Source organism: Balaenoptera borealis, assembly GCF_965194805.1.
Source record: "Balaenoptera borealis genome assembly, chromosome: 10".
Lineage (NCBI taxonomy): Eukaryota > Metazoa > Chordata > Mammalia > Artiodactyla > Balaenopteridae > Balaenoptera > Balaenoptera borealis.
Genome location: NC_138874.1, coordinates 62,233,567 through 62,248,158, shown reverse-complemented (window position 1 = coordinate 62,248,158; position 14,592 = coordinate 62,233,567). Strand labels below are relative to the sequence as shown.

General features: G+C 51.3%; 1 protein-coding gene across 18 annotated transcripts in view; it reads left to right on the top strand.

Moving 5' to 3' along the window:
* KCNMA1 (potassium calcium-activated channel subfamily M alpha 1) overlaps window positions 1-14,592 on the top strand; it is a 775,994-nt gene that overhangs the window by 49,150 nt on the left and 712,252 nt on the right. The window lies entirely within an intron of this gene.

Sequence of the window (14,592 nt, the reverse complement as noted above, 5' to 3'; positions counted from 1 at the left end):
TTGAATGTTGCTGGGGTGACATCTCTCAGCATTTGAAAGTCAATTTGATTTTAGAAAACTGTCCAAGGGAGTTTGCAGGCAAGTATAATGAACAAGAGAGGAAGCCAGTGTGGGTAAGGTATTTCCGGTCTCTCAAATGTGTAATTATGATTGCACATAAGAATCTGAAAGTTCTGGGTGGTGTGTAAATTACCTCTGTAGGTGATTTCCAAAGAAAAGTTCTGGAAATGCTTTGAGGTTTGGCAGCATTGGAGCAAATGTGTCATTGCCCCTCCCCCCTCCCCACTGCAGAGGGGCAGCACTCGTTTTGAATGTTAACTTTGGCCTCTTTAAATTCAGGCTTGTGAACTTGATAGCCTAGCCTTGGAGTTGGACAAAGGTGGGCTTGAATCCCAGCTCCACCTTGCACTAGCTTGGTAGCTGTGGACAATTAACCTTGGCAAGCTCACTCTCTTCATCAGTAAAATGTGAGTATTGAAAATACCTGCCACGTAGGGTTTTTTGTGCAGGTTAAATGAGATGATCACCTCGAGCACTTAGTGCCTCTTAGGTGCTTAATAGATGGCTCCTATTATGATAAGATGGAATGTTATTTTGACCCCTCTCCGCGATCCGTAGCCATGGATGAAGATGCCACTGAGATGAGGAGGAAGAGACCATTTGAGGGAGCATGGTAGCCGGGGGCCAGCAGTGAGTACCAAATGAGGGTTGGATGAGGCAATTCCGAGGGTGCCCGGGGTTTTTGTAAGGATTTTGATTTTGCCTCTACGTGTTCTGGCCTGCACCACCTCTTTCCTCAACCTCAGCGGATGGAGATAATAGCAGAGGGATAAAAGGGAGGGAAAGTGTTGGAGGGCCCGGAAGGTGTTTCTACCAGAAGGCTGAGGGTCTGCGAAGAGGCTTTTGAGTCTGGTGGGCTCATCTGTCTTCTCTCCTGGGCAACCTTTCCATCCTGTGAATGCCCATAGGGGCCCAGTGAGCTGTGAATGGACCAGGGAACCTTTGGGGCTCTAAGGGCCAAGAAGAAGGCCCTTTTCCAGCCTCAGCCTTCCTGCCGGGGTTACTTGTTATTTGAGTTTCCCCCATTGAGGAACACGTGTTACTGCTGCACTGAGGCAGGCCAGGTGCCTGATTTAAGGTTTACCTGACCTCTAGTATTTGTCCTCAGACTTTTTCCTCCATTGGGGATTATGTGTTCTGAGGCACCAGAAACATCTTTCTGTACACCGAGCTCCTCCAGGAAGACTTCCGGATCATCTTTCTTTCCCCTCCCATGCCCTCTTATCTCAAGAGTATTCTGCCACAGTCACTCAGTTAAGCAAGTAGTTTGTTTTTTGGCAACTTGTCCTACACTGGGGTGGGCTCTGAAGAGGATCCCCCGGACATCACTCATGGTGGTGCTTCCTTGGGGGAGCCCACAGTTGATTTGAGGCTGAGCGGGGGACAGAAATGGGTGATCTTTCTTCCACCTCTGCAGTGAGGTGGGAAGGGTGTGGGATTTGGGCGCCAGAACCTGGGCTCAGCTCTTGCCTTCCCCACTGATGGGCTGTGTGGTCTCGGGCAAGTTGTCTGCTTTCCCCAAGCCTCAGCTTCCTTTGCTTGTAAGATGAAGACCACAGAGGAAGTTCTACCTAGCACATGAGAACTAGTCAATAGATAGTGGCCACGTTGATTATGGATCCAGGTGTAATGATGTCACTTAACAGAAGCAAATGTATTCAAGCCACCATGAGTCACCTTATACAAAGCACTGTGTTAGGTGGGGGATGGAGACCAGCCCCAGAGAATGCCACACTGCTTCACTTGCCCAGCCCTCTGGCTAGATTTTAAGGTCCTAACTCTGGATCCTTTGGGATTTGGCACACGCTGGCCTGTGGGCTTCATTTACCTCCGTATCCCCAGAAGCAAGCACGCAGCCTGACACAAGGTGGGCCCTTGGTGGAAATTGGCGAATGAATGAACAAATGGGCATTCAGCAAACTCCTAATGAGTTGACCAATAGTACACACTGGTTACCTTTATATTTTGGGCACTGAGTCTCTTTCTTGTCTGTGGCTTCGTGAGCACTGAGGGTATTTAATTCCCTCTTGAAGCTGAGGTTGAACCTTTCAGGACACCTCCACCAAGAGGAGACAGGCGTTTGTCCAGGCCCGGGTGGTGGCAGGGGGTGGGCGCCTGGGGTGAGCCTTCCAAGGTAGCCTCTCCCCACCCCACTTGCCCGTCGCTTGGCCCGGGGTCCTGAAGTGTCTCACGCCCGGCTTCCCCAGAAGAAAGGGTATTTTGTGTGCTCTGTGTGTGTGTCAGACAGCAGCTTCCCTTGCACAGACAGCCTCTGCCTGTGTTTGCTAAAATGACAAATTCGTTCTTTTCTGCCCCTGCTCCACCACCTCCTTGTTTCATTCCCCGCGTGAAAGGGCCTCTGTCAGGCCAGCCACCAGCTCTGGTGAGGGGAGCCGAGTTCCTCATCACGCTGTGCTGAACAGAATTACCGCAAATGGGACGGAGAAGGCAATTTTAGCTCGAATGCAAACATCCTGTCAGAGGACAGAGCGATTATCATTTTTGTTTTGCGGGGGTGGGGATGACCACGCAGAGGAGAATCAAGGCATCTGTTTATGCTGATTAACCCCTAGGTGTGCACTTATGCTGCGTGAGCCAAGCCAGCCTGCAGCCTGAGCCACCTCCCCTAAGGAAGGCCCCTTGGAACCCAAACTTGGCCCAAATGCCTCCATGGGCTTCCTGATTTACTGTTACCCCCATTGGGTCTGATTGTAAGAGTTCTTTTAAAAAATTATTTGGCTGTGTTGGGTCTTTGTAGCTGTGCGCGGGCTTTCTCTAGTTGTGGCGAGCGGGGGCTATACTTTGTTGCGGTGCGCGGGCTTCTCAATGCGGTGGCTTCTCTTGTTGCGGAGCACGGGCTCTAGGCACGTGGGCTTCAGTAGTTGTGGCACGCGGGCTCAGTAGTTGTGGCTCGTGGGCTCTAGAGCACAGGCTCAGTAGTTGTGGTGCACGGGCTTAGTTGCTCCGTAGCATGTGGGATCTTCCCGGACCAGGGCTCAAACCCGTGTCCCCTGCATTGGCAGGCGGATTCTTAACCACTGCGCCACCAGGGAAGTCCCGGGTCTGATTTTAGACAAAAGCATTGTTTCGGGCCTGATTGGCTTTGAGTTCTTTAAGGAGGCACAGTGTGTATTGAAGAGAGGCACAGAGCACCCTGGGTGGGGCCCCGCTCAGTTCCGGTCAACCAGGGTTTATTGGGCTCCTGGGAAGTTTTAAACCCTGTACTGTGACTGGGGGAAGGTTGGGGCAGGGGAGTTGGCATTTCTTGAGAGCTTAAAATATGTCGTCTTCCGAGCTGGCAGCCTTGCAGCTTAGCTGGTAAAATTTTCACAGCAACACTGAAGGGCAGGTGCTGTTCAGGAGCTTAGACTCAGAGAGGTTAAGTCATCACTCCAGGGTCACACAGACGTCCCAGGAGGTGGAAGAGAGACCTTGAGAACTTCCAGCCCTATTGTGTGGGAAAGAGTTCCAGACCGTTTGTAGTTTATTCCCACAATAAACAGTTACTGTATGCCTCTGCCTGGTGCAGGGGATCCAGAAATGAATCAGCCCCAGCTTTGTCTTCCTGGGATCAAACAGCCTCTAGAGGAATCTTCACTTCCATTGTTTCGTTTGGGACCGGGAGCTGTGTCAGGGATGTGTGCGGGGCAAGGCGAGGAGGTAGGGACTCATTCTCAGTGGTGAGAGAGGAAAACTCCTTCTCAGAATGTCACATTTGAAACATGCCTTGAAGGATGAGAAGGAATCTGCCAGTCTTTCGACTTTCGTTTTTAAAATTGAGGTCTAAATTCACACAGGGCATGCACAGATCTTAAGTATTAAGGTGAGTGAATTTTCAAGTATGTATGTACCTGTGTAACCTCCAGTTCTTGGAGGCAAGAACCCCGCATTGCGTATGTGTTCAGGCAGAATGATGAGATGCCGACCGTGAATTCCTCTGAGGAATTCAGAGGAAATGGAGCTCGATGATCCTCCACAAATCTGGTTTCCATCATAAGGGAAAGGAAGATGAATATTCATGGATCTTGATCTCTTTCTGTATCATTCATTTACATTTTGCTTTCTCTGGATTTGAGGCTCCCCACCTGCCCCTGGGTTCTGAAGAATAATTGTTTCACGCATCACGTTCTTCCTGCATTGGGAGGAAAAGGGGAGAAGAAAAGAAATTAGGGGAAGAGAAATTGACTGGACTCCTTGAATAGTTTAGTCAGCTTTGTGCACACGTCTAAGGATGTGCTGGTGTCTGGCCACATACATGGAATGTGTACGTTGTCTTTGGGGTTTGTGTGATCGAGACCTGGTACTGAGCCTGATGTGCTGTTTCCTCCATACGTTCTCAGAAGGAGTGTGTTTGGATCTGGCCCATGAGTGGGACCAGAGGGAACCAACCAGGAGAAACCAGAAAGCCACCAGGACTCCCATCTCTTTCTTCCTTGAACCCTTTTAGCTTTCAATGTAGAATCACTTAAATCATGTAAGGAGGCAACTATATGCTTGACTGTTTTGCAGACCTTGATCTCCTCTGCTGAGTTATGATCACATGCCTTGTTCTTCTCTCATACTCCTCCCCCTGCTCTCCTGGTCCTGTCTGAGCACACAGTAAATCACCCCATGAGTGCTTGTTGTGTGCACTGATTTTAGTGTCTTTGGTGAAGTTGTCTGTGGTTTGCCATCACAGGGACATGGAATTGGATTATAAGGTGATAAGCCGATATCTAGTTACAAGCCAGTAGTATTCAGCTCTAGACATCTGGATGAACATTGACCCTGGTGAAGAACATAGGACAAATTTAGAAAAAAAAATCGCAAGAGCTCACACTTTTGAGAAATTGCTATGTACCAGACCCAGAATGAAGAAGGAGTTTATGTAGCTGAATCAGTTATGATGCTTTTGATTGCAAGTAGCAGAAATGATGACTTTAATTGGCTTAAACATTTAAAGGACTTCATTGGCTCATATAATTAAAATGGTGGGTGACTTCATGTGAGGCTTGATCCAGAGGTTCAATGATGTCTCCAAGGACCCAGTTTCTTTCTGTCTCTCCAATCTACTTTCCTTAAAGGTGGCCTCATCTTGAGGCTGCTTTGCCTCTGGGTTCCAATATGGCTGCCACAGCTCCAGAGGGTACGTGTTGTTATGTTCGTGCATGGCAGGAAATAAAGCACCTTTATTCCAGCATACCTTGCACAGGTCCTGAGGGTCACTCTAATTAGATAGGCTGAGGCCAGGGGGTATGGTCAGAGTCTTCAGAACATTAAAGATCCCTGAATGGAAAATAGGGTCTGCAAGGAAGGGGGAAGATGGACATTTGGAAAGCAGTCAACCAAAGTCCCCTACACATCAGGGTCGAATTTAATCTTCACAGCACTCTCTCGAGGTGGGCACAGTTACTACTCCCGTTTACAGATAGGGAAACTGAGGTACAGTGAGGCAAGTAATTTGCCTGAGTTCACACAGCTCGTGGCTTGAGCCAGGAGTTGAACCTGCAATTCTGACCGCTTCATGGCATTTTTCTTTTCTTTTTTTAACCGAGATAAAATTCAGCCTTCTAACGTGCACAATTTCAGTAGTTCTTAGTGTATTTGCAAAGTTGTGCAACCATCACCATCATCTAATTCCAGTTTCATCACTCCAAAAGGAAGCCCTGTACCCATTAGGCCGTCACTCCCCATTGCCCCTCCTCCCAGCCTCTGGCTAATCTACTTTCTATCTCTGTGGATGGGCCTAACCTGGACTTTTCATATAAATGGAGTCACATAATATGTGGCCTTTTGTGTCTGCCTCCTTTCACTTAGCCAGCAAGCTGTTTTTGACTGGAATCTGCTGTGCCTGACCTCAGGATTCGTTCCCATCTTACCCATTTTTTTTTTTTTTTTTTTTTTTTTTTAAATTTTATTTTATTTTTATTTATGGCTGTGTTGGGTCTTCATTTCTGTGCGAGGGCTTTCTCCAGTTGCGGCAAGTGGGGGCCACTCTTCATCGCGGTGCGCGGGCCTCTCACTATCGCGGCCCCTCCCATTGCAGAGCACAGGCTCCAGACGCGCAGGCTCAGCAATTGTGGCTCACGGGCTCAGTTGCTCCGCGGCATGTGGGATCTTCCCAGACCAGGGCTCGAACCCGTGTCCCCTGCATTGGCAGGCAGATTCTCAACCACTGCGCCACCAGGGAAGCCCCCCATCTTACCCATTTTGAAACGGACTGTGCTGCTGGTGGGCTGGGGAAGAAGGAGATTCTGTGCTAGAGAGAGACAGAGAGACAGAGAGAGGAAGAGAGGCTCCACAGATGGGCTCTCTATTTATTTTTGGGGAGCCACTAGGCTGGGGCTCTGTGAGGGGGGCTCTCTGTACCCCAGTATCTTCCAGAGGTACACAGTGAGGGATCATTCTGCTTTCTCGAGCACCCCCATATGCCAGGCACTGTTTGAAGCCCTGGGAGAACAGTAAGGAAAAGGGCTGCGGGGGTGGGAGCAGGGGTGGGGTAGGGGTCACATAATCAACAATCCGTCAATAAATGGGTGAGATAATTTCCAGTGGCACAACGGAGGAAACTGGGGGATGGGATCAGGGTGCTTGAGGGGCTACCTTGGTGGGTGGCCAGGGAAGGCCTTTCTGAGGAGGTGTCATTGAGCTGAGACCTGCTTGAGGATGGAGGCGGCCGGGCAGAATTGGGGGGCAACACGTGCTCCAGGTCGAGGAGCGGCCGGTGTGGGCCCCGAGGGTGGGGACCTGGTGGAGGTGATGGTGACGCTGCTTCCTTGTTTCCGCTTTTCCCAAGTGGTGCCTCCCTCACTGGGGCCTTCTTTTACCTGCATCTTCTGTTCTGAAAGGGTTTGACCACTGCCTGAAGGTCATGGTGAGATTCCTCCCTGAAGGCTTTGGCGTCTGTTTGGGACTTTATCTTTATGTGTTCTGAGACTCGAGCCCAGACTTCCTCCTGTTTCTGACTCAGACCCGAGGGTGCCGATCAGCTGTTTATTTATTTATTTATTTATGTCTTAAAGAAAAATGTGATCAAAGACTTTCATGCTCTTTCTCTTTAAATGTGTTGTTGTCCAAATTCCAGGGACTGTCGGCCTAGTCTAGACGAACACCCGATGTCACGCGCCCCTGGGAGCTCTCTAGGCTAATGTCTTGAGTCCGCTCTGTCGGTGAGTGGAGACAGAGGGGAAGATGAACTTCCTGCCTTTAGGGAGTCTGTATAGTTGGGAGGAAGGACCTGGCACACAGCATAGAGCCCATACCCCAGCAGTCCTGGGATGGCTTGTTCTGGCAGAGATGGGAAATAAAGCAGTTCCGGGCAGGGGGCATCGGGAAAGTGCCTACCACGGGTGGTAGTGGATTCAGGAGTGGACGAGACATCCCTGGCTTCAGGGTCAAGTAATCCCGTTGTCAGGGCCTGATGGAACAGGTAATCTCCCTCTTATACAGACATGTGCGTGCATGGGCTGGAAGCTGCAAGGATGGGGAGGACTTAGCGAGGCGGATGACAGCGTATTCCAGGCCTCAGGGACCCTAGGAGGGGAGATGGAGTAGGGGTGAGAAAAACCAGAAGCTCTAGGAGGGCAGGGACGGGTCTCTGTTGCTCACGGCTTTACCTCCAGTGGCTAGTATGGTGCTGAGCCTGGAGAAAGCGCCCTCCCTCCTCAGGTGGACTGAGTTTGTGTATTAGTTTCCTATCACTGTGATGACAAATGACCATACGCTTAGTGGCTTTAGACACCATGAATTATTCTCCTCCAGTTCTGGAGATGAGAAGTCTGTAATCGGTTTCACTGGCTGAAGTCAAGGCATCTGCAGGGCTGCTTGCTCCTGGAGGCTCCGAGGGGAGCATCCTTTCTTTGCCGTTTGCAGCTTCCATCAGCCTCCTGTGTTCCTTGCCCTGTGGCTCCTTCCTCCAGTTTCCAAGCGCATCACTGCGGTCTCTGTTCTTCCCATCATATCTCCCACGTTCTCTTCTGTAGTCAAATCATCCTCTGCCTCCCTCTCGTCAGGACCCTTGTGAGGACATTTAGGGATCATCCAGGCTACTCTCCCCATCTCAACAGCCTTCAGTTCATCACACCTGCAGAGCCCCCTTTGCCATGGAAGAAGCCTTCTCACGTTCTGGGGATTAGGACGTGGACACGGCGGCGGGGCATGCCGACCACAGCGTGTAAAGGAATGACATTTTTAAGGGAAGGAGAGGGTAGGGGACTCCAGGAAGCGCGTGCAGCAGGGGGATATTCCCTCTCCAGGACCCCACCCAGCTACAGCCCAGGGACATGGGATTGCAAGGTCCTCCGAGGACCGAGCAGCACCTTGAAGACAGAGGTGAGGAGACCAGTCCTCCCCTTGGCTGCAGCGCTGCCTTCCTCCTCCTGGGCTGCCCCGCCTCTCCCCCTTCTCACTGCTGAGTGAGACCAGGTTGCTTCTTCAGTCTCAGAAGCATCCCACTCACACCCTGTCCTGACATTCAGCTCCTTCCCGACTCCACAGTTCTTCTTCCTGTCTTGTTTCCCTTTCTATCTGATAAATCCCTGTAAGTATTTGCAAAAGGTTGCCTAAAGATCTCGCCCTGGAGGTGTCCTAAGTACAGTGTCGCATGCCCTGTCGGGTCAGGTGAGTCCGACTCCAAGCTGGCCAGGGTGATTTATTGGAGACAAACAGTCACAGGGAGGGAGAATGGGGCAAGGCCACTGCCATGGCCAGCTGTGGGTGGGAACGAGGGTCCTTGTGAAGGTCAGCATCCCCAAAGTTCTCATAGGGTCTTCCCTTTGGTCAGTGTGCCCAAGGTGGCACCGGGACCACCAAGATGGCTCTTTGCAAGAGTTTGTTGGCTGAACATGGTAAATCACAGATGGCTCTGCCCTGCTTTAGAAAGGGAGGTGCTTCAGGTCACCAAGGGGGTCCAGTGATGGAGTGGTGCTGTCTGCTCATTTCCTCTCGACTTGGGGCCCCAGAAAAGCCTTAGGAAGAAGGGAACTGCCAGAGCAGACATGTCTTTCTTGCCTCTAAGGAGGGGGTGACATGTCAAGGACCTTTGGGGTCTGGGCGTTTCTCTGGAGGAGGGGCTGGTACCTGACTGTCTCATCTTTTCTTTACTGACAGTGGGGGTGGGACACAGGGCAGGGTGACCCTAAAGTTAGAGCCAGTCTGGCCTTTTAGCAGTTTTAGCTGCAAAGGGATGAGGGCAGGGGAGGCCAGGGGGTCTGGGGAAGGGTGGAGGGTGGAACCTGAGGAGGAGACCCAGGCCACAGCTGTTGCTCTGTGGCTGGAAAATGGTACAAGTAGACACATCTGTGGCTGTGTCCCCAGAGGTGGGGTGGTGTTGCGGGGAGCGTGGATTCAGCCCTGGCCCTGCCACTTGCAGCTGCATGACCTTGGACAAGCTGTGTATCTGTACATGTTGGTTTTCTGTAAGATGGGCCTCTCCCTCGTAGAGTGTGCGCCCATGCAGTGAGCTAACACCGGGGAAGCAGGTGGCATTTAGGAAGCACCCTAAGTATGAGCTGCTTCTATTAACGTTGTCATGTTTCTGCGGCCCCATGGCCTGCAGGCCTTTCTGGCCTCCAGAAAGGGGAGTGGGAGATGGTGCCCACCCCCTCCCCCAGCCATGGCAGAGTATGGAGAGGCTGCTTGGGCTCACTCCCCTGAGACACTGCTGGGGACTATCCCAGCAGAAGCCAGACGTTGCCCCAGAAGCCCACATGCCCTGTGTGTGGGGGGCACTTAGCAGAGGGCTGACAGACTGCCAAGCCCCATCACCTGGCCTCTCCAGGGGCCGTCAAGAAAGAGGGACGTGGGCAAAGCCCATGTTTGGAGACGGATCTGGCTTGGAGCCCAGTGCAGTCCCTTCCTAGTTCTGTAACTTCTCCGAGCCTCAGTTTCCCCATCTGTAAGGTGGGAATCATGCCCAACTTGCTGGGGTGCTTTTAGGCTTAGGAAAGATGAGGGTGCCATTCACGGAGTCCTTCCTGGCAGCAGGCAGGGTGCCAGCTCTTTCCTCGTTACCTGCTTGCCCTCCTTGCAGGGGGGCCTCCCGTGCAGCACGTGGCAGCCAGTGAGCACCCAGTGAGGGGCCTCTTCTTCCAGGCGACCTCAGAGGACCTTGCAATCCCGTGTCCCTGGCAGCAGCTGGGTGGGGTCCTGGGGAGGGAACATCCCTCTGTGGCTTGCTTGCTGCAGATGCTGGGGTGGCTGCAGTTAGAACTGCCCGTTTTTATGGCTGTTTCCTTGTGTTCAGCCTCCAGGCTGTTTTATGGGTCACTGTGTTCTTAGAGCCACACCTCAGGTGGGGCCAGTCCTCTGGGGTGTCCCAGAGCCTGCACGGGCCGCAGTGGCATATGGTGGCCACCCCGAGCTGCCCGTGAAAGGAAGGGGCTGGGGGAGGACCAAGGCCATAAAGCCAGGGCCTAGGGTTTCCAGTCACCCTGAGGCCCTCAGAGAAAAGTGTTGGATTTCCAGGCACCCACCTCTGATGAGAGCCATCTGCTAATCTTTAGGAAGGGCATGATTTGTGTGCTCTGACATCAGGTAAACTCAAAGGCCCTGAAGGGGAGAATTTGATAACTTTTAAAAACTAATAAATGCCATGCCTGCCAATTGTTTTTTTGAAGAGGCTTATTTTATTTTTTTCAATTCCTGTTTCTCTGTTCCTCACTGTCCTTGACAAGAAAGGCTTTTTTGTGTGTCCACTGTGGTTTTACAGGGGGCAGTTTGGTGGAGGGTTAAAGGCATGGGTTTAGGGTCAGGCAAATTGTGGTTTGAACCCTGTCCTTCCCGCTCAACAACTGCTTTGACTGTCACCCGGCCTAGAGGAGCATTTACTTGGCTGTGAGCAATTACTTCCTAGGGGCCAGGAAGAGTCAATGTCCTGCCATGTGTTGGGTAGCCCCGGACAAACAAGAATTGCCCAGCCCCCAGGGCTGGCAGCTTCCTTAGAGAGACACTGTTAGCGGGTCCCCAGTTACATCTGGCGTTTATTGCACACTTTTATGTGTCGGGCACTTTACTAAGAGCTTCAGATTAACCCTGTGAAGTAGGAAGCGTTTTATCCTCCTTTTAGAGATGGAGAACTGAGGTTCAGTACCTCGTCCAAGGTCACCCTGCTAGGAAGGGGTAGAGCTGGGATTGGAAGCCAGGCAGTCCGACGCAAGGTTTGCACTCCTGTCGCTAAGCTGTATTGCTCTGAGGCTGTTCTCTCTCCAAGAGACTACGGTTCTGCATGAGTATCGGGTAGCCCTGGGAGTGGGGGTCTGGGGAAGGGGCAAGAGGTGGCCCTTCCTGCTGTGTAACGGGAGACGGTGGGTGTGAGCTCAGGCCTATATATTGCCCCAGCTGTTCTCCACCCGCCCACTTTTGACTCCTTCCCCTAAGCAATGGCCAGGACCCCAGAGGGTAGGGGTGGGACGTCCAATCACTGAATGGATCTGCATCCCACCCCCCACCCCCAGCCCCACTAGTATAGATGCTCGGTTGAGCATCTACATGTTTGATTCTCAAGCTCTGGACCACATCCTTGCAGTGGGACATCTGTCCCAGCCTCCTGATCAGTGGAAACGTGTTTCTCAGTCCTGGACCCCTGGCTGCCCTCCTGGTGCTGTGGAAATCCATGCTGAAGTGGTGGAGAAAGGGAGGCAAGCATGATCGAAGGAAGCCCAGAGGGAGGCTGGCCCTGCAGGGACTCCTGAGAACTCCGGCATCACAAATACCAGGGCCTGTTGCTTTATTTTTAGCAGTTTGAGGGGCCCTGAGGGTAACAGGGGGATGGGGGAATCCTATTTTTTGCTCTGTCTTGCTAATGGAACCTCTAGCAGTTTTTATGCCTGGTTTGTTTTGCTCTGAAGTCTGTCCTGCCTGCAGCCCCACACTGTATTTTTCCTTCGACACAGCTTGGAGGAGCACGAATGATGATGTCACCCTTCGGGCTTGAGGTCTCCCTTCCTACCAGCTCCCGCTTCTCCTAGGAGGAAGGTGGCCATCTCTCTGATTTCATGCTCTCCCCCATCCTGGGCTCGAGCAAAAGCAGCCAGCTTTTCTACCAGATGAATGAATATTCCCAAAGGTGTTTCCTGGCACTGCTCTGAGAATCTTCCCATGCCTGCCTTGGTTGCTTAGAACCCTTGAGTCCGTGGCAGGGATGAGGGCTGTCGTTTGGCAGGAGGGGCCTGCTGAGGGCTGGACAAGTGAAGGACAGCATGTGGGGTGCTGGTCCCACAGCTTTAGGACTGCTCGGAGTGCTCAGGAGATGGGGACCCAGTGCAATGGTAGGATGTGAAGCAGGGAAGCACTTCCTAACTTAGTACACTCATTTTTTCCCTCTCCACCATCAACATTAAAAAAAAAAAAAAACAGTTTTATTGAGACATCACTTATATACCATAAAGTTTACCCATTTAAAATGGTTTTTAGTTTATTCACAGAGCTCTGCATCCATCACCAGTATCTAATTCCAGACCATTTTTATCCCCCCACCAAAAGAAACCCCTTATCCCTGGGCAGTCATTCCCCATTCCCCCCCTTTCCCCAGCCTGGCAGCTGCTAGACTGCTTTTGGTCTCTATAATTTGCCAGTTCTGGCCATTTCATATAAATGGGATCATACAGTGTGTGACCTCTCTGATCTCCGTGTCATGCTGCAAGAGTGAGCCTCATGTCCTTTTCTCTGAGCACTTCTGTCTACAGTAGACACGGGAGTCATCAGAACCTGAAAAGTTAGTAATCACAAGGACATCTTTCTCTCCTACCCCAGGCTTTAGTGCCCTGGTGGAGATGGGAGATGCCATCAGATTTTGCTGTCATGCATTGGTGAGTTTCACGTGCCTCGCAAGTTGGAATAAATTCAGAAGGCCGTCAGCCAACTGGAATGGTGAAACGTATAAAGGATGGTCCCATTCTCAATGCCCCTTAGTGTGGTATAGTTTTGGTGAGAAGCAAGGTTAGTTCCTTAGGTGGCATGGATCATCTTGCAAACAAAGGAGCAAGGGCTGGGCATCTACTATTCATTGCTCGGAACTCAGTGCTGCCTGGATGTAAACATTAGCCTGGTGTGTGCCATCTGCTGTGGCTCTTGGTCCAAATAATTGGCTACATCTCTTGACCAGCTTGACTTTGGCCATGTCCTTGAAGGCCAAGGAATTGCCTTGAGGTCCACATGGTTTCTGGTTGAGGCACTGGCCAATAAAGCGGCCTTGATGCTTACCAGGGCCTGTGGGGAGGGGAGGCACCATGGTGATGACCTCTGACAATAAACATACCTTTGGAACTAGACTCTGGCCTCCAAATGCAGGAGCTGCTTCATCCTGGGGCTGGTGGGAATGAGCTACCAATAGATACTTTGGTTCCTAGATTATATAAGAGGTGCAAATGTGCACTCCAAGGGTTTAAATGTCCGAGTGTAAGGTGATGGCATCATTTGTGCTTGATTGGCCAAACCATGGGCTGGCTGCTTCCTTATCCATGTCACCAAATAGTTACGGAGTGCCTGTCACCCACTCATCCATGCCACACACTTGGCTTTGAACATAGGTTTAATTGTTGCTGCTTTTTGATGAAATGTTTGCGATTGTCCTTTCTTTATACCCACAAGGCCTTGGTGGGGATGAAGATCAGGACGGTCCCTGGTGTCCTGGGACGTGAATGTGTTGGTGCAGCCATGGGAACTTGGGCAGACCCTTCATATGTGAGCCTCAGTGAGCCTCTCTGTCAAGAGCTGTGAAGCTCAGAGGAGATCATGTTTCTGAATATATTTTGGAAAGGTGGAAAGGGCTGGCCGTAAAGCCACGTGGGCAGACCTCCTGTGCATGAAGGGCCAGGATGAAGTCTCTCCTTTGCTTGGCAGAGGAGGAAATTGCCTTTGCTCAGCGCGAGGGACCTTTGACCATCTCAGTCTGGGGAGAATCATTAAGTGCCCATTAGGTGGCTATCGCTGTGTTAGGCAACTTAACAAGCAGTTTCATGCCCTGTAGCAGGAGGCAGAGTGGTGGTACGGAGGGGGCGTAAGGGCTGGAGCAGAGGCCCTTGTGCATACCTGGCTCTGTCACCTTGAACACGGGGGTGTGTGTGTGTGTGTGTGTGTGTGTGTGTGTGTGTGTGTGTGTATGGTAGCAACTTCTCTATGTATCCTAATACCTAAAAGGGCTATTGTGAGAACTGAGGAAATGTGTATAAAGTGCTTGGAAATGCTCAATAAATCCTGCTTCCGGCTCCTCCTCTTCCTTTTGATTCATCTGTTACCCTCATTTCACAGGTGGGGAGACCCTGGGCCACTCTTCATCTTGTGTAACAATATCGTGGGGGGGGGGCATTCCCACCTCTGTTTAAATACCCCCGGGAATGGGGAGCTTACTACCCACCGCGGCATCCTGTTCCAGTTGGGAACAGCTTCATGTGAATCTTGGATTATGCCGAGGTGGATGGTGAAGTGTTTACATTAAAATAATGGGCTGTTCATCTTGAGAAAATGATATGATTGGCCCCCTTCCCACAAGTGTGGGATGATTTTTCATGACGTAGAGATGGGTTGACAGTCCAGTTTGTCTTGACTTGATGTCTC